Source organism: Pteropus alecto, unplaced genomic scaffold (genome assembly GCF_000325575.1).
Source record: "Pteropus alecto unplaced genomic scaffold, ASM32557v1 scaffold28, whole genome shotgun sequence".
Classification (NCBI taxonomy): domain Eukaryota; kingdom Metazoa; phylum Chordata; class Mammalia; order Chiroptera; family Pteropodidae; genus Pteropus; species Pteropus alecto.
The window spans coordinates 2,536,959-2,550,369 of record NW_006441063.1 but is presented as its reverse complement, the minus strand read 5'-3'; positions in this window follow the sequence as shown (position 1 = coordinate 2,550,369).

Sequence of the window (13,411 nt, the reverse complement as noted above, 5' to 3'; positions counted from 1 at the left end):
AGAGCGGTACAGGGTTTAGGAATTAGGTTGGAGACCTTAATCTACCATTTTCTAGCATCTGATACTCTATGCTCTTTCTTATACATTGGAATAACAGTAGCTATTGTAAATGTCATTCTACATCCACAGTGCTTTTCACTGTGCCGGGCACACAGGACATGCGCTGTGCATGTGTTCATCAGCTTCCTTGGTCCCTCCTTCTCTGCATTAGGCCCCTTCCTTGGGCTGACAGAAAGATGAAGAATAGCAGAGAGGAATGCAGCCTCAAAAGCCTGTTGTTTCTAGCAAGTATCTGGCTAATTTATTTCAAAAGGTTTTGCTTCTATGAAGTTTAATAGAGTTGATGAGTATTAAAGGAATCATTTAATCTTCATTTGAATGTGATCAGTAAATGTATTTTGGAGATTATATTCATTCCCCAGTGATTCCAAGTACTTTCCCATTCCAAAGATGATTTTCATCCATCAGAGCAGAGGGTTTTCAGCTCTGTGGAGCTGTCCGAATGAAAAGCAGGAGTTCCAAAGGTGATGTTTAGCCTCAAGCAAGGTGGCAGTTTCCTTCTAGGCTTAGGGACACACTCACAGGTATGCAGACACATGACCCCTTCCTGACTAATGTATTCCTGTCCTAAGCTGTTCCCCAATTTTATGAGGCTTCAAGTCTCTGTAAAGCAAGCTTCAGCAGCACAGGACTTAAAGGCAGGTCATCCTCCCCTTCGCAGCCTGCTGGTTCTTCCACTTTACTGCGCCCAATGGAAGGTCAGCCACATCGGCTAAAAGTGAAGTGGGTAAGATTTGTCTAGGGAGGAATTTCACCAAGTGAATTTTAATAGCTTGGAATCAGGTTAAACTCATGAAGAAGGAAGGAAAAGATGACTTACTTGGCAGCAAATACACATACTATTACTATGTGTAATACTACACTTTCACAACCTGTAAGCATTTAGGATGTGCATGTGGCTTCGAGGGTGAGAAGAATTTGTGCTCCCTGCCAAAAGCAATTCAGTCTTTTGCTAGGCCCAGCAGCATCTTAGGAAGGACTTGGAGTTTAGAGTTTTTTCTCTGGGCTAGCAAACCACCCCAAATCAGAGCAGAACACTGGTGGGCTAGTGATACAATAAGTATGCATTGAGTTCAAAGGTTTCCAAGGGTGTTCGGTGAGCCTCATGCCTTGCCACACTGGGTCTTCTCATCTTCACAGGCACACGCTGAGCCTTGTTTTTCAAATGGAAACACATAGTTGGAGAGATTAAAAAACTGACCAAATTTCAGTTCTAGTTGATATTCAAACCCAAACTTTTTTTTCTGTGACCAAACCTGTGCTGGTTCTCAGACATTGCACCATCTGTTGACCAAGAGTGAGAAGACCTGAATTCAAGGTTAGCTCTAGCACTCATATGGCCTCGACCAAGTCACTTATTCTGTTGAATATACAGTTCTATCTGTAAAATGGGAATAATAGTGCTGATTTATATCTATTATAAGATTGTCACAAGGAGCAAATGCATGGCAAAATACCTTAAAGGTGGTTAAGTGGTATTTAAATATAATACATTGTCATTTATTGATGATGGTGATAATGATGACAACAATGATAGTAATCATTGGATCACAAGAGATGCCCAGTTGGAGAACACTTCAAGTAGGGACACTCAATTGCATGAAGGTCTTCATGCGATGTGGTATTTGGGAGGATGCTGCTAATTAAGTAGAAAGAGAAAGCCAGATGCCAGGGAATCAAAGGCAATGTAGGGTAGGAAGAAATGCAGACATGTTCGAGTATTCTGGTGGTAAACTCAGATCAAGAAGCAAGAAATTGGGCAGTAGTTGAAGGGTCAGCTGGGTCATAGGTCAGCAAGGCAGCAAAGGAAGGGGCAGGGGAGAAGCTGGATGGAACATGGGCCCTGAGCAGCAGTGAGATCTGAGTGTTTTTGTTAGCTGTCAGCTTCAGGTCATAGTTTTGAACAGCAAACAAGCAGCCTTATGCCAAAACCATCTGGGCCTGCTCTGGGACAAACCTCCAGCTGCAAGAGTACATGGAGGTTGAGTCTTACAATATTTATGGACTTCAGATGTGCGCCTTCTGGAGCTCCATGAGGCAAAAACACATTCCAAGTGTGTAAAGGCTGAGTATCTGTCTGTGAAACACCATGGGAGACTTCAGTTAAGAAGGTCTCACCTGAAGCTGGGTGGTTGCAGATGGAGATGAGGAGTCCAGAGCCTCAGGCCAAGTAAGCTCTGGGGTGAGGCCTTGAGTTGTTCACTCAAGAGTTTTATTTAGTGTAGCTAATTAGTGTCCTCCTGTGGAAGTATGAGTGTAGCTGTTCATTGGCTTTTTCTCCCCTGTGAAAATCTGAACTCCTCTGAATGACAGAAATAGGTTACCCTTGTTTCTGAAGGTGCTAGAACAAAATCCAGCCTTTCATTGGTGTTTGTTATACAAAAGATGGCTTGTTCTCAGAGGCTGGGGTAACTTCAGTGCCTTTGGCCCCAGACCTTGATCTCAAGTCTTTTGGCAGAGAGAGTTGACAAAGGAGTGACTGTAAGAAGTTATAAAAGACCACAGTTTGCTGAAGGTGAAAGGGTAAAAACAGGAACTTTTGCCTTTTGGGGGTCAGGAGGAAACAGCTAGGGCTTCTTGGGTGTGAGTTTAATCTGCCCCTGACTCTGATAAGATGTTCCTTCTCCAAATACATTATTATCTTTCCACACCAACCCTTCAGCCACTGAGAGGAGCAGGGGCCCTGCGGAGGCTGTGAGAGGAGCACCAGGAGAGCAGAAATCAGGCATTTTATATTGTAAGACAAGTTTGGCTTCTTGTGGGGAAAACTGAGATGAAAGTAGATCATTGAGGTGGCCAGTTTACCAAGAATGAGGTTCCTCAGAAAAGGGAAAACACTGCAGGCAGCACTTGTCAATGAGGAGAGAGGAATGGGACATCCTGGCAAGTGTGAGGACGGCCTTTTCCTATAAATTTGAGACATTTGGAGCTCTTGATTGCAAGCTTCATATAAAACAAGGAGTGGAGGCTCCAAAGAAACAAATCATACTTTGAAGCCTCCACACTGAAAATATTTTCCTGCAACCACAGAACTGAACAATGGTGATCTTAGTGGGCCCTTAGGAGTCATTGAGCTCAACATCTGTGTCTGACCAACTTGAAGAGTGGAAGTCAAAGAGCCTAGTTCTCAGCTTCTGAAATTCAGGCCATTTTCCCACTATTTCCCTTTGTCTGCTTTATTTTGCAGGGTGCTTTTGAGAAACATAGAAAACTAAACAGCAGCCATGATTTCAATGCGTAATAACCTTATCAACCGAATTTGTTTGATGAGAGTGACTTTGAGAAACTCTTGATGACATTCTACTGCTCAAGTCCACAAATCTGTACATTTCTCCCTCACAAAGTCTGTTGCTCAGCTCCAGTGTACGTAACATGGAGCATCCTTCTAGTGAATTCCTCTTTCTGCTAGAGTTGATTTCTGTTGCTTCTAATTGTAGAACCCTAACTGTTATTTCCATTGATGTTGTATTCATTCATTTATTCATTCAATAATCATTTATTTAGCACCACTATCTGCCAGGCATAGATATCATTACATATAAAGCATGGTCTCTGCTTTCAAGGACCTTAGAGTCTAATGAGGGAAAGATACACATAAAAAAAAGGCAGTGATGGAGTCAGTAAATGGGTGCCAGTGAAGTACAGGAGGTACAAACAGCTGAGACTTGGTGGAGTCAGGGAAGGCTACTGGAAGAGAAGAGGCTTGAGTTAAATTCTTATGGGCAGGCAGAGGCAGCCAAAGCAGAGAGAAGGGGTGGAGATGCATTCCTTTTGGACAGGAAAGTACTGTGTTAGGGCCCAATGGTGTGCAGTAGTAGAGCATGTCTGAGGCACTGCCCACAGGTTAGCTGGGACATAGGACAGAAATGGGAATGAGACATAGAAGGTAGCTAGAGAAGTTGGCAGGCAAGCATCATACTAGGGTGTCTATTAGTGATTAGCCAAAAAGAATGCATGTATCCCCCAGAGGAGTCACTGAGAAATTTTAAACAGGGAATGCTTTGGTCATGCTTGTATGTTAGATTGCTCAGGCCTCATCTACAGACTAAATTGGGAGATGTCTTGGTGGAAAAAAGGAGACCAGTCTTCCAGGGGGCAAAAATGGAGGTCCGAACCAAGTCATTCATCATGAGAATCAAAGTGCTAAGGTTCAGATCAAGGATAGACACATTTGGAAAGTAGACTATTTAGAATATACTCATCTAGATAGGCAGATGAGAGCAAAGAAAAATCCAGAAGATGGTGTTATGCTGTGCTCTTTTTTCTCTCTCGCCTCCTATACTCTAATCATGTATTTTTTTTTTCTGGTTAAAATCTTTCCATGACTTCCCTTAACTTTCAGAAAAAAATTAAAACTTTCAGGTTAATCAAATAAAACTTTTTCTAATCGAGTTCTTGATGACCTTTGTGTTAGCAGAAGCAGGGACAAAGTTTGTTTGCTTGATTCCCCATACTTTAAGAAAATTTAAAACTTCATAAAAGCTGAAAGAATAGTACATAAATACTTCTATATGCTTCACCTGCATGCACCAATTGTTAACATTTTCCTGCATCTGTTTTATCTTTCTCATTTTCAATGTATGCACATTTACACACAAACATTTTTTAACTGGACCATTTGTAAGTTGCAGACATCCTGACATGCCACATCTAGATACATCAGCATGTATCTCCTAAGAACAAGGACATTCTCCTACAAAACTGCAATACTCAGGAAATTTATCACCAATCCAATAATGTTATCGAATATACAGTCCACATTTACATTTCTCCAGCTGTCCCCAAATATGTACTTAATAGCTTTTATAAAAATCTAGAACTCAAGAATCTTGAATTTCATGTGGTAGTCATGTCTCTTTATTCTCCTTTAATTTACAACGGTGCTCTCTGCCTTTTTCTGTTTTTCATGACATGACCTTTTCTAAGAGTCTAGGCCAGTCGCCTTGTAGAATGAGTTGCAATCCGAGTATGGCTGATTGTTTCCTTATGATCAGATTCAGTTTGCATATTTTGGGTGAGAATTCGACAGGCGACATTATATTGTTCCTACTGTGTCACATCAGGAGGCACAAGATAGCTGTTTGTCCCATTATTAATGATGCTAATTTTGATCTCTCCACAAAAAAGGCACCTTCTCCCTTTGTAATTAATCAGTAATTTTGAGGGTGATACTATGTGACTGTAAATATCTTGCTCTGAATAATGTTTCACCCATGATCATCCATTAATGTTCTTTGCCCAAACCAATTACTTCTTTGTTGGTTACAGAATATTGATTTTCTAAATCTATTGTTCCTTATACATTTATTAGTTGATATTCATCTGTAAAGAATAGCTCATCTTCTCCCCATCACCATTTTTCAAATATTACCATGGACTTCTAGATTTATATATATTTTTATATTTGAATTGTCCCAAGTCTGGCCAGTGGGGTTCCCTTTAAGCCAATTATTGTGTCCTTTTGGCATATCCCCAGTAGCCTTTGAGCACTTCTTTGCTTTATGACATATTATTTTCCAGCATCATCTGTTACTTTCCTAAGGGGCAGAGTTTGGTGGTGGTGGTGGTGGGGATAATGAGTTCAGTTTTGAATATGCTGCATTTGAATTTAGCTTACCTCTATGATCTCTAGTGTCTGGTAGGCAACTTTTCATGTGTGCATGATGTACACACATATATACATATATACACATCTATATATCCCTTCACATTTAGGTATATCTTCCTTCTTCATCACATATACTCTTTATAGATATCTTTTACACACACACACACACACACACACACACACACTGATATATCTTCAGTTTTGTTTCCAATATGTTTGAGTGATGGTCTTCTCTTCTGACAATCTATTTTGCAGCATCAGAAATAGTAGCATCTTGACCTTCAACTCTATTTAATGACTATCTGGAACACTGCCTTGAGAGGATAAGTCTTCCAAGGCCATGATCAGGATTAATAGAAAAGTAAATGTTGGCTCATTAGCTCTTTCTGCCATGGGCATAGGAGTATGATTAGGTGGCTTAAATACTAAATACTTATCAACCTAGGTCTAAACCAGTGGTTCTCAAAGTGTGGTACATGGACCAATGGCATCAGCATCACCTGGGAACTTGTTGAAAATGAAAATTTTGGGACCCCCATCCTTGACTTACTGAATCAGAAACTCTAGAACTGGTCCTAGTGCTCTGTTTAAACCAGATTTCCAGGTCATTCTTATGCATGCTCAAGTGCGAGAACCATTGACCTTAGGTATTTCTTTGCTGATGGGCACCTGGAGAAGGCTTCAGTGTTCCTCAGGAATGAATAATCATGCTTGTGTGTCCCCAGAAGGTCTGTGTGACAAGAAACATCTGCTTGGGAAGTTAAGAAGGTGGTGGTGGTGCCTGAAACTTACTGGATTTCATTAACCAATGTCACCATAATAAAAATTAAAATTAAAAAAAAAAAAGGTGATGGTGAAGAGAACCTAAAAATCTAAAAAGAGTTTTGTTTGGGGTGTTGGGGCCCTTGGAAATGGGCTCAAGAGCTGAGTGAAGAATCAGCTAGAGTAGAATTAAACCCTTTACATGATAAACATGGCTTGCTTTATACTTATATTTGTGTGTGTATTCATTTTCCTTTGTTTACTCTTAGAATTTTAGGTTTTATTTTTAGAATTTATAACCTTCTCAGCAGTCTTTACAGTTAAAAGGAAAAAGCCTTTTATCCACACCAGGGTCACAGTTTTAAAGGGAGGCTGCTTTAAAAAGTAGCCTCTGAATTAATGGTGGCCATGGGAACTGGAAGACACTGAGAAGATGGAAACTATGGTGGGGATCCCCCCCCCCCACCATGAAACTTATTCCTAAGATGTTCCTTCTAGATGGCTGACTGAACCCAAGCTTTGGAGAGGTTAAGGCTTTATTTATTTATTTTTTTAATAAAGAAAGACTTTCTACCTCTCCCCAAACAAACAAACAAAGGTGCCTCTTTGAAAGAAGTTTCTAATGGTGGAGATTTTAAGGCCTATCAAGTGATATTCCTGGTACAGCATGCCTGATTCCCTTCACTGCAACTGGCGGTGCCAGGACAGCCTCCTCAGCCTTGGAGTGGGGCAGACCCACTGACTTCTTAGCTTCCCCTTGACAGGCAGGCAGCTGCGGGAATTTTAATTGGCTGACCCATTAGTTCTAGTTCCTTAGAGTAATTACAGATGTTTCCACACATGTGGGGCCCAAGGTGCTAAGGAATATTTTGGGATGTGTGAGGTCTGTGTTATCTCTTGAACCAGAGTTGAGCTTAGTGTCAAGAAAAACTGCCTCTCTAAGCTTCAAAAGTACATTGCTGTGAGTCGGGGTGCTCTCTGTGCTCTGGTCGGAGTCTCTGTGACTAGCGTGGTTGTCTTGAAATGCCACTTGTATTCAAGACTTTCTCACTCCTCCACTTTGGTGTCAGCACCATGCCATTGGCACTGCTTCTATCGTGGTTGCTTTTCATTTCTCAGCCTACATAACTTCTCAGCAGCATTTGGAACTGATGACCACCTTCCACTTTGAAAATTATGTTTCCCTTGGCATTTGTGATCTCCAATCCATTGCATCCTCACAGGCTTCTAGCAAGCTCCACCCACTCTGACTATTTCTTCAGGGTTGCTCAAGATTCTGCCCGAGGTTCTCTTTCCTTCTCTCGAGTGGCCTCATTGATTCCCAGGACTTCAAACACTATCTACCTATATTTTCATGTGTTGCAAATTTCACTTCCAGCCCAGACCTCTCTACTGAGTTTCAGACCTTCTATTCACTTGGAGTCCCACTACCCTTTTAACTGCAGCATAAGGAAAACATGCTAATCCCCTGCTCCTGGACACTCGCTCCCATCTTTTGTCCCTGATAACAGTGAATTGCTCCACCATTTTCCCATTCCTGAAGCCTAACACTTGCACACTGCCTTTACCTGCTTCCTCCTCCTCCCTCCCCATATCCAATAAATCACCGAGTCTGCCTATTAAATGTCTCCAGATCCATGACCCCTTTCCATTCCTCTTCTCATTCTCTTTGCTCCAGCTCTGCTGAAGTCTTCTTTTGCCTCCAGGTCTGAAATCATTCATTGTGCTACTTCCTCTCTTGGCAGCACCGGATCTTCTCTACCTTACCATCATTCTGCTTTACTGGCTGACCCCTCACTCTTTAAGTGTCAGTCTAGATGGCATCTCCTCTGGGCAGCCTTCCCTGATTTCACCACTGCCCACCCAACACTGGAGTAGGCACCCTGCTTTCACCATACTGCTGCCACCCATTTATTTGCCTGTGCCTCACACTAGCCCTAAATGTTGAGGCTGTCTCATTCATCAAAATTATCTTTGCAATCAGCATAGTTTCTGGCACATAGGGCCATAGAATGAACAAGCCAGAGAAGCTATTTCCCAGCAGACCTTTAAATCTTGTCTGGGGCTTAGAGACAGGTGGCTTCACATGGAGACCCTTGGTGTAGGGCCAGCAGTAACTCTTTCTCTTGGTGGGCTTTCTCTCTGAGCTCTGTATGGCTCCAGTACAGGGAGGAAGGAAGACCCAGCAAGAAATCCAGGCACATCTTTACACTCCCTTCATCTGGTCAAATGACCCTTGGAGGCTAGTGGACTACATATCTGCTCTCATTACCCAGCATATTGTAAATGAGCATGCTTTGAGAAGAAATAGTCCTATTCGGTTCAGTAATCTTCAGCCCATGAGCAAAGTGAGAAAATGGCACTTATTTTCAAACCCTTGTCTATGGAACTTGGAAACTCTTCTTCTGTACAGTCCCTTAGCTAGCAGGTAGCACAATCCTAATATGACATTTGTCACACACGTTGGTAATTATTTCTTTATGTTTCTGACTTTGAGAGCTAGGCAGGACCAAATATTACTTATCTCTTGGGTCTCAGATGGTGGCATGGAGGCTGGCACAGACTAGAGGACCACAGAGTTAGCTGACAGAGTATCTCAAGTATATACCATTTCACTATTGGATATAAGCCAGGAGTGGTAATGATGAATTAATGCCAGAGCCCCATTTTGATTCCAGGAGGCTTGTCCTGCATTCTCTTGGAGTTATACATAGGAAAGATTCCACAAGCTCTTTCAGGGGTACTGGTGCCACTAGTTAGGTAACAACAGGTCGTGATGCAATGTTATTGGGTCAAAGTGTGATGCAAAGACCTCTTTGAAACATTCAGCAAGGAGGAAGCAATGCGAGAGGAGAGAGGGTGGACATTCCTGGACCAGGTTCAGAGTTCTCAGGGCTTGTGCTTTAGGGAGTTTATCTGGGTGTTGCTGTCTCTGTGTGTTTCACAAACTTGTGTGTCCTGTCAGGAAAGGAACTGAAATGCTGGGCTTTCTTCCCTCTCCATAGTATTGGGGCAGATATAAAACTGGACTCAAAATATTTTCCTTTTGCTTTGCCAGAAGGTAACTGCATAAATTATGGGGATTCTAGAAGCAAGCTATTTTTAAACATACCCTCACCCACTGAGCCACAATTCTTTTACTCAGGGATGCAGCCTTTTTTGTCTCCAAAAGAAATGAGGTATCTTAGGTTGGGTTTCCTAAGAAAGACACTTTGAGTCAGAGATTGGTGTGTAGGAAGTTTACTAGAGCACCCTTGGGAGCAACATTTATTAAGGGAGAGAGAGAAACAGGATGAGGCAGAGTGAGACTTTGTAATGTGATGCTGTTGCAACAGATTCCTCAGCTGATCCCTCAGGAGCTTCAGAGTTGGCATGGCCTTGAAAAATTGTCCCAAACTGAGGCAGAGTGCTCGACCTTTGTACTGCTTCCTCTCCCACCTTGGAAAGGGGTGTGACCTTGGACAAAGAGGCTCCCATCAGCTGGGAGCAGTTCCCAGAATGGAACTCAACAGTTGACAGTCTTGGTGGCTGGGGGGCAAATACCTTGGAGTGGGTATTTGGACATCACAGCCCCCCCCACTCCCACTGAGGCTGAAAATTAAAATCTACCTGAGAAAAGCAACAACTGTTTTCAACGGACACCAAGGAGTGAATGGCTCATACCAGAGCCTTTTGGATAAGGTCTGGATAAGGGTTATAGAAGTGGATTTGAGGTTGAGATGAACAGGACTAAGATTGAGGAAGAGAAGAAGAGGATGTGAATAAGGGCAAGGAAGGGAGATCTGGATTCCTGGTGACTTTTTGCTGTGAAGTTTTGCTCACAGTGCCTCACAGTGAACTGCCAAGGACCCGGAGTTACACCTTGGCCTTAGAGAGACCTTGGGCAAAAGATAATCTCTCTGTTTCAAATCTCCCACTTGGGAAAGAAGGCTAATTTGGGGGCTTCAGTCTTTAGGAGATAAAAAAAGGCAAAATAAACATCTATGTTTGCTGCAAGGGACACACAGATAAAAGTGTGCTCTTTGTTAATTTAAAATTAGATATAAATTATCACCATCACAGAGACCCAGAGCTGGAAGGAGTAATTCAACCCACTCATCTTAATGATGAGTAAACAGCCTCAGGGAGCAGAAAGGACTTGCCCAAGGTCACCCAGCTAGTTTATTAGTGTCAAAATAAAAAATAGGCCCAAGGTCCCTGACTCACGGTTCAACACTCATTCATAACACCCAGCTTCCATAATCTTCACTGGGCTGCCTGTCTTCTTAAAAGCATCCCCAAACTCCAGAAGACTGGGAATTTTCTAAGCTGGTTTTGTCTCAGGTGGCTCTTTCTCAGAAGCTCCTGTTCTTTGCAGAGTTCTGTTGTGCTGGTCATGCCAGCGGAAGGCCCGCCAGCCAGAGAGGCCTTGGAGACATTTGCATTTGGGTAAAAGGCTCCGATGGTCTTGACTCGCAGCTGAAGGTTTTCTGGGGTGGAAATTAAAGTGGCAGCAGGAAGTAGAATGTGACCTAATTAGCAGTTTGGTCTCTGAGGCTGACCTCCTTTCAGGAAAGCTGACATTCATAAGAGAATAAAGCAGCTGTCACCTCTTCCTTGACTGGCCAGGTGGGCTCAGAGCAGTGCCAGCCCAGCCGTCACCCCATGCTAGATGCCCCCCTGAAGAGAAGTCTCACCTCGTCCCCAACAGATCTCCATTTATGGTTCCTAGGGGTTGTGAAAACCAGCAGCATTCCCAGCATGGAAACCCCTTTAAAAGGAGGGAAGAAGAGAGAAGACAAAAACCTTTTATGTCTCTGGAGTAGAGAGAGAAGGCCTGGGAACTTGAATGGAGCTCAAGGAGTGAAATGGGAATGGGGAGGAGAGATAGGAGCAGAGAGTGGCACTGAGGGCAGTTGATGTGTTCACCAGCATCTTGCACCTGTTGTTGTCTGCTGTGACCACACGTGCAGGCGACCCTGGGAGCTCCAGCTAAACAGGCAAAGAGTGTAATTAATCTATTGTTTAGCATTATTGGAGCTCACTGCTGCGAGGATTCTTCCTGGCAGTTTTCCCAGCTGCACAAGGAACTTTCATCAGCCTGATGGTGGCGGTGGAAGCAGCAGCTCTGCTGAGCAAAGAGGGAGTTGGAAGGATTGAGACATACCTCAAGTCTTCAGTTCCTCAGGTCTGGGTTAGTAGACTCATGCCTGGGGGTGAGGGGAGGTTAATGCCCAGCTCTCTTCCCTGTAGGGGCGCTTCCCACTGCTAGGAAATAGTTTATCTGCTTGGCTACTGCTGAGATAGCACTTTTTTTTCTGGCTCTTCAGAGGCTGGCTGAGCTGTGGGCACAGTGTGAATAAATGAGATTTTCCCAGTGGCCGGGGCTGCTTCCTACTGCCTGGTTTTTCATCTGCTGTGTGGTCAGTGGCTTTTCCCTGGCATAAATGGCCCAGTATCAGCTGTGGCAGGATGTTAGTGGCATCCCCACCAAGGAGAAGAGCCAACACTTTTGCAATTCTTACTAAGTGCCAGGTGCTTTTCTAAGCACTGGAAATGTATTATCTCATTGAATTTTCACAACAACCCTATGAGGTAGGGACTGTTATAAAGCCATTTTACAGATGGTATGAGGGAGGCACAGAGAGGCTAAGTAACTTACCCAAAGTAGCACAGCTAAGAAGAGGTAGAGGTGAAATTCAAACACAGAGTCTGTGCACATACAGCTTCTTCCTGGTGTCATAGTTCTCAGCCCCCACATCTATCAGCCGTGGGGTGTGAAGAATTTTTCTTGATATCTCAATCCCTACATTCAACTGCTAGGGGACATTTCCATTTCTGCTCTATGGATTCAGATTATCCATAGAGGAGCAGGGGAGTCTGAATTTTTAACAAGCACTCAGCATACCTTTCATGATCTGGTCTATTTGAGAGATCCTGGAAATAGGTGGTTATTTCAGCTTAGTGGTCTTCAAACTCGGGTATGAAGAAAAAACGCCATGGAGGATAAGGAGAATACCAATTACTGACCCCCTCAAGCCCCCAGGTTTCTGGTTTTAGGCCCACTGGTTAGGTTTCATCACCCCTCACTTTAGTGGATAAATAGGACTGTTAAGTGTACATAGCTCTTTGCACCATGCTAGTGCCTGTGGCTGGGAGGGCCAGAGCAGCCTGTCCATCTTGATTGTGCAGCACTGGGTTTAGGCAGCCCTGTAGGGTTTCCCAATTCTTAGAAGCATGGAGCGGAGGAGGGCACACTAAAGGACTGGCTGAGAGAGTGGAAGAGGACACACTAAAGGACTGGCTAAGAAAGCATAAAGCAGCTTCAGCAACTGCCACAACTTAATTGGATGATTATTGGATTGCCAGGGCTGGGCCTTGCAGTCTCCTTACTTAACAACACTCAGACACCCCGGTAAAGACAGCAGACACCAGACACCAGACAGCCAGGAAGGCTTTTTGCTTCCCTGGACCCACATGAACAGAGGACAGTGCTTTCCTTCTCTCCCAATTCCAATGCACTGGGAGGAAAAACCACATTCGTAAAATCTGACATCATCAAAGAATAAAACAAAGACCACCCAAGCTTAAAAATATATATTTGCAAATCTGAGGTTATTACCTTATTAGGCAAAACAACACACGCCAATGAGTTGTACTCTGAGTTAAGAGCTAGAAGTGGAAGTCTTTGGTAGTAACACCAATTAAGGATCTCAGCTTGTCCTTGGGATAGGATGGGAGAGTCCGAAGCTCTATACACAGCTGGTTAAAGCAAGTTCCATTGCTCACTGATTAGGAAAGTATCTTAAATTAGATCCGGTGAGGAGCTGGCATCTTGGGTTCTTTTTCTTTTTTTTTTAAATTAATTAATTTTTTTATGGTGACATTGGTTAACGAAATCCAACAAGTTTCAGCTGTACATTTTAACAGTAAGGCATATGTATATATATATATGTATATATATGTGTGTGTGTGTGTGTGTGTGTGTGTGTGTGTGTATAT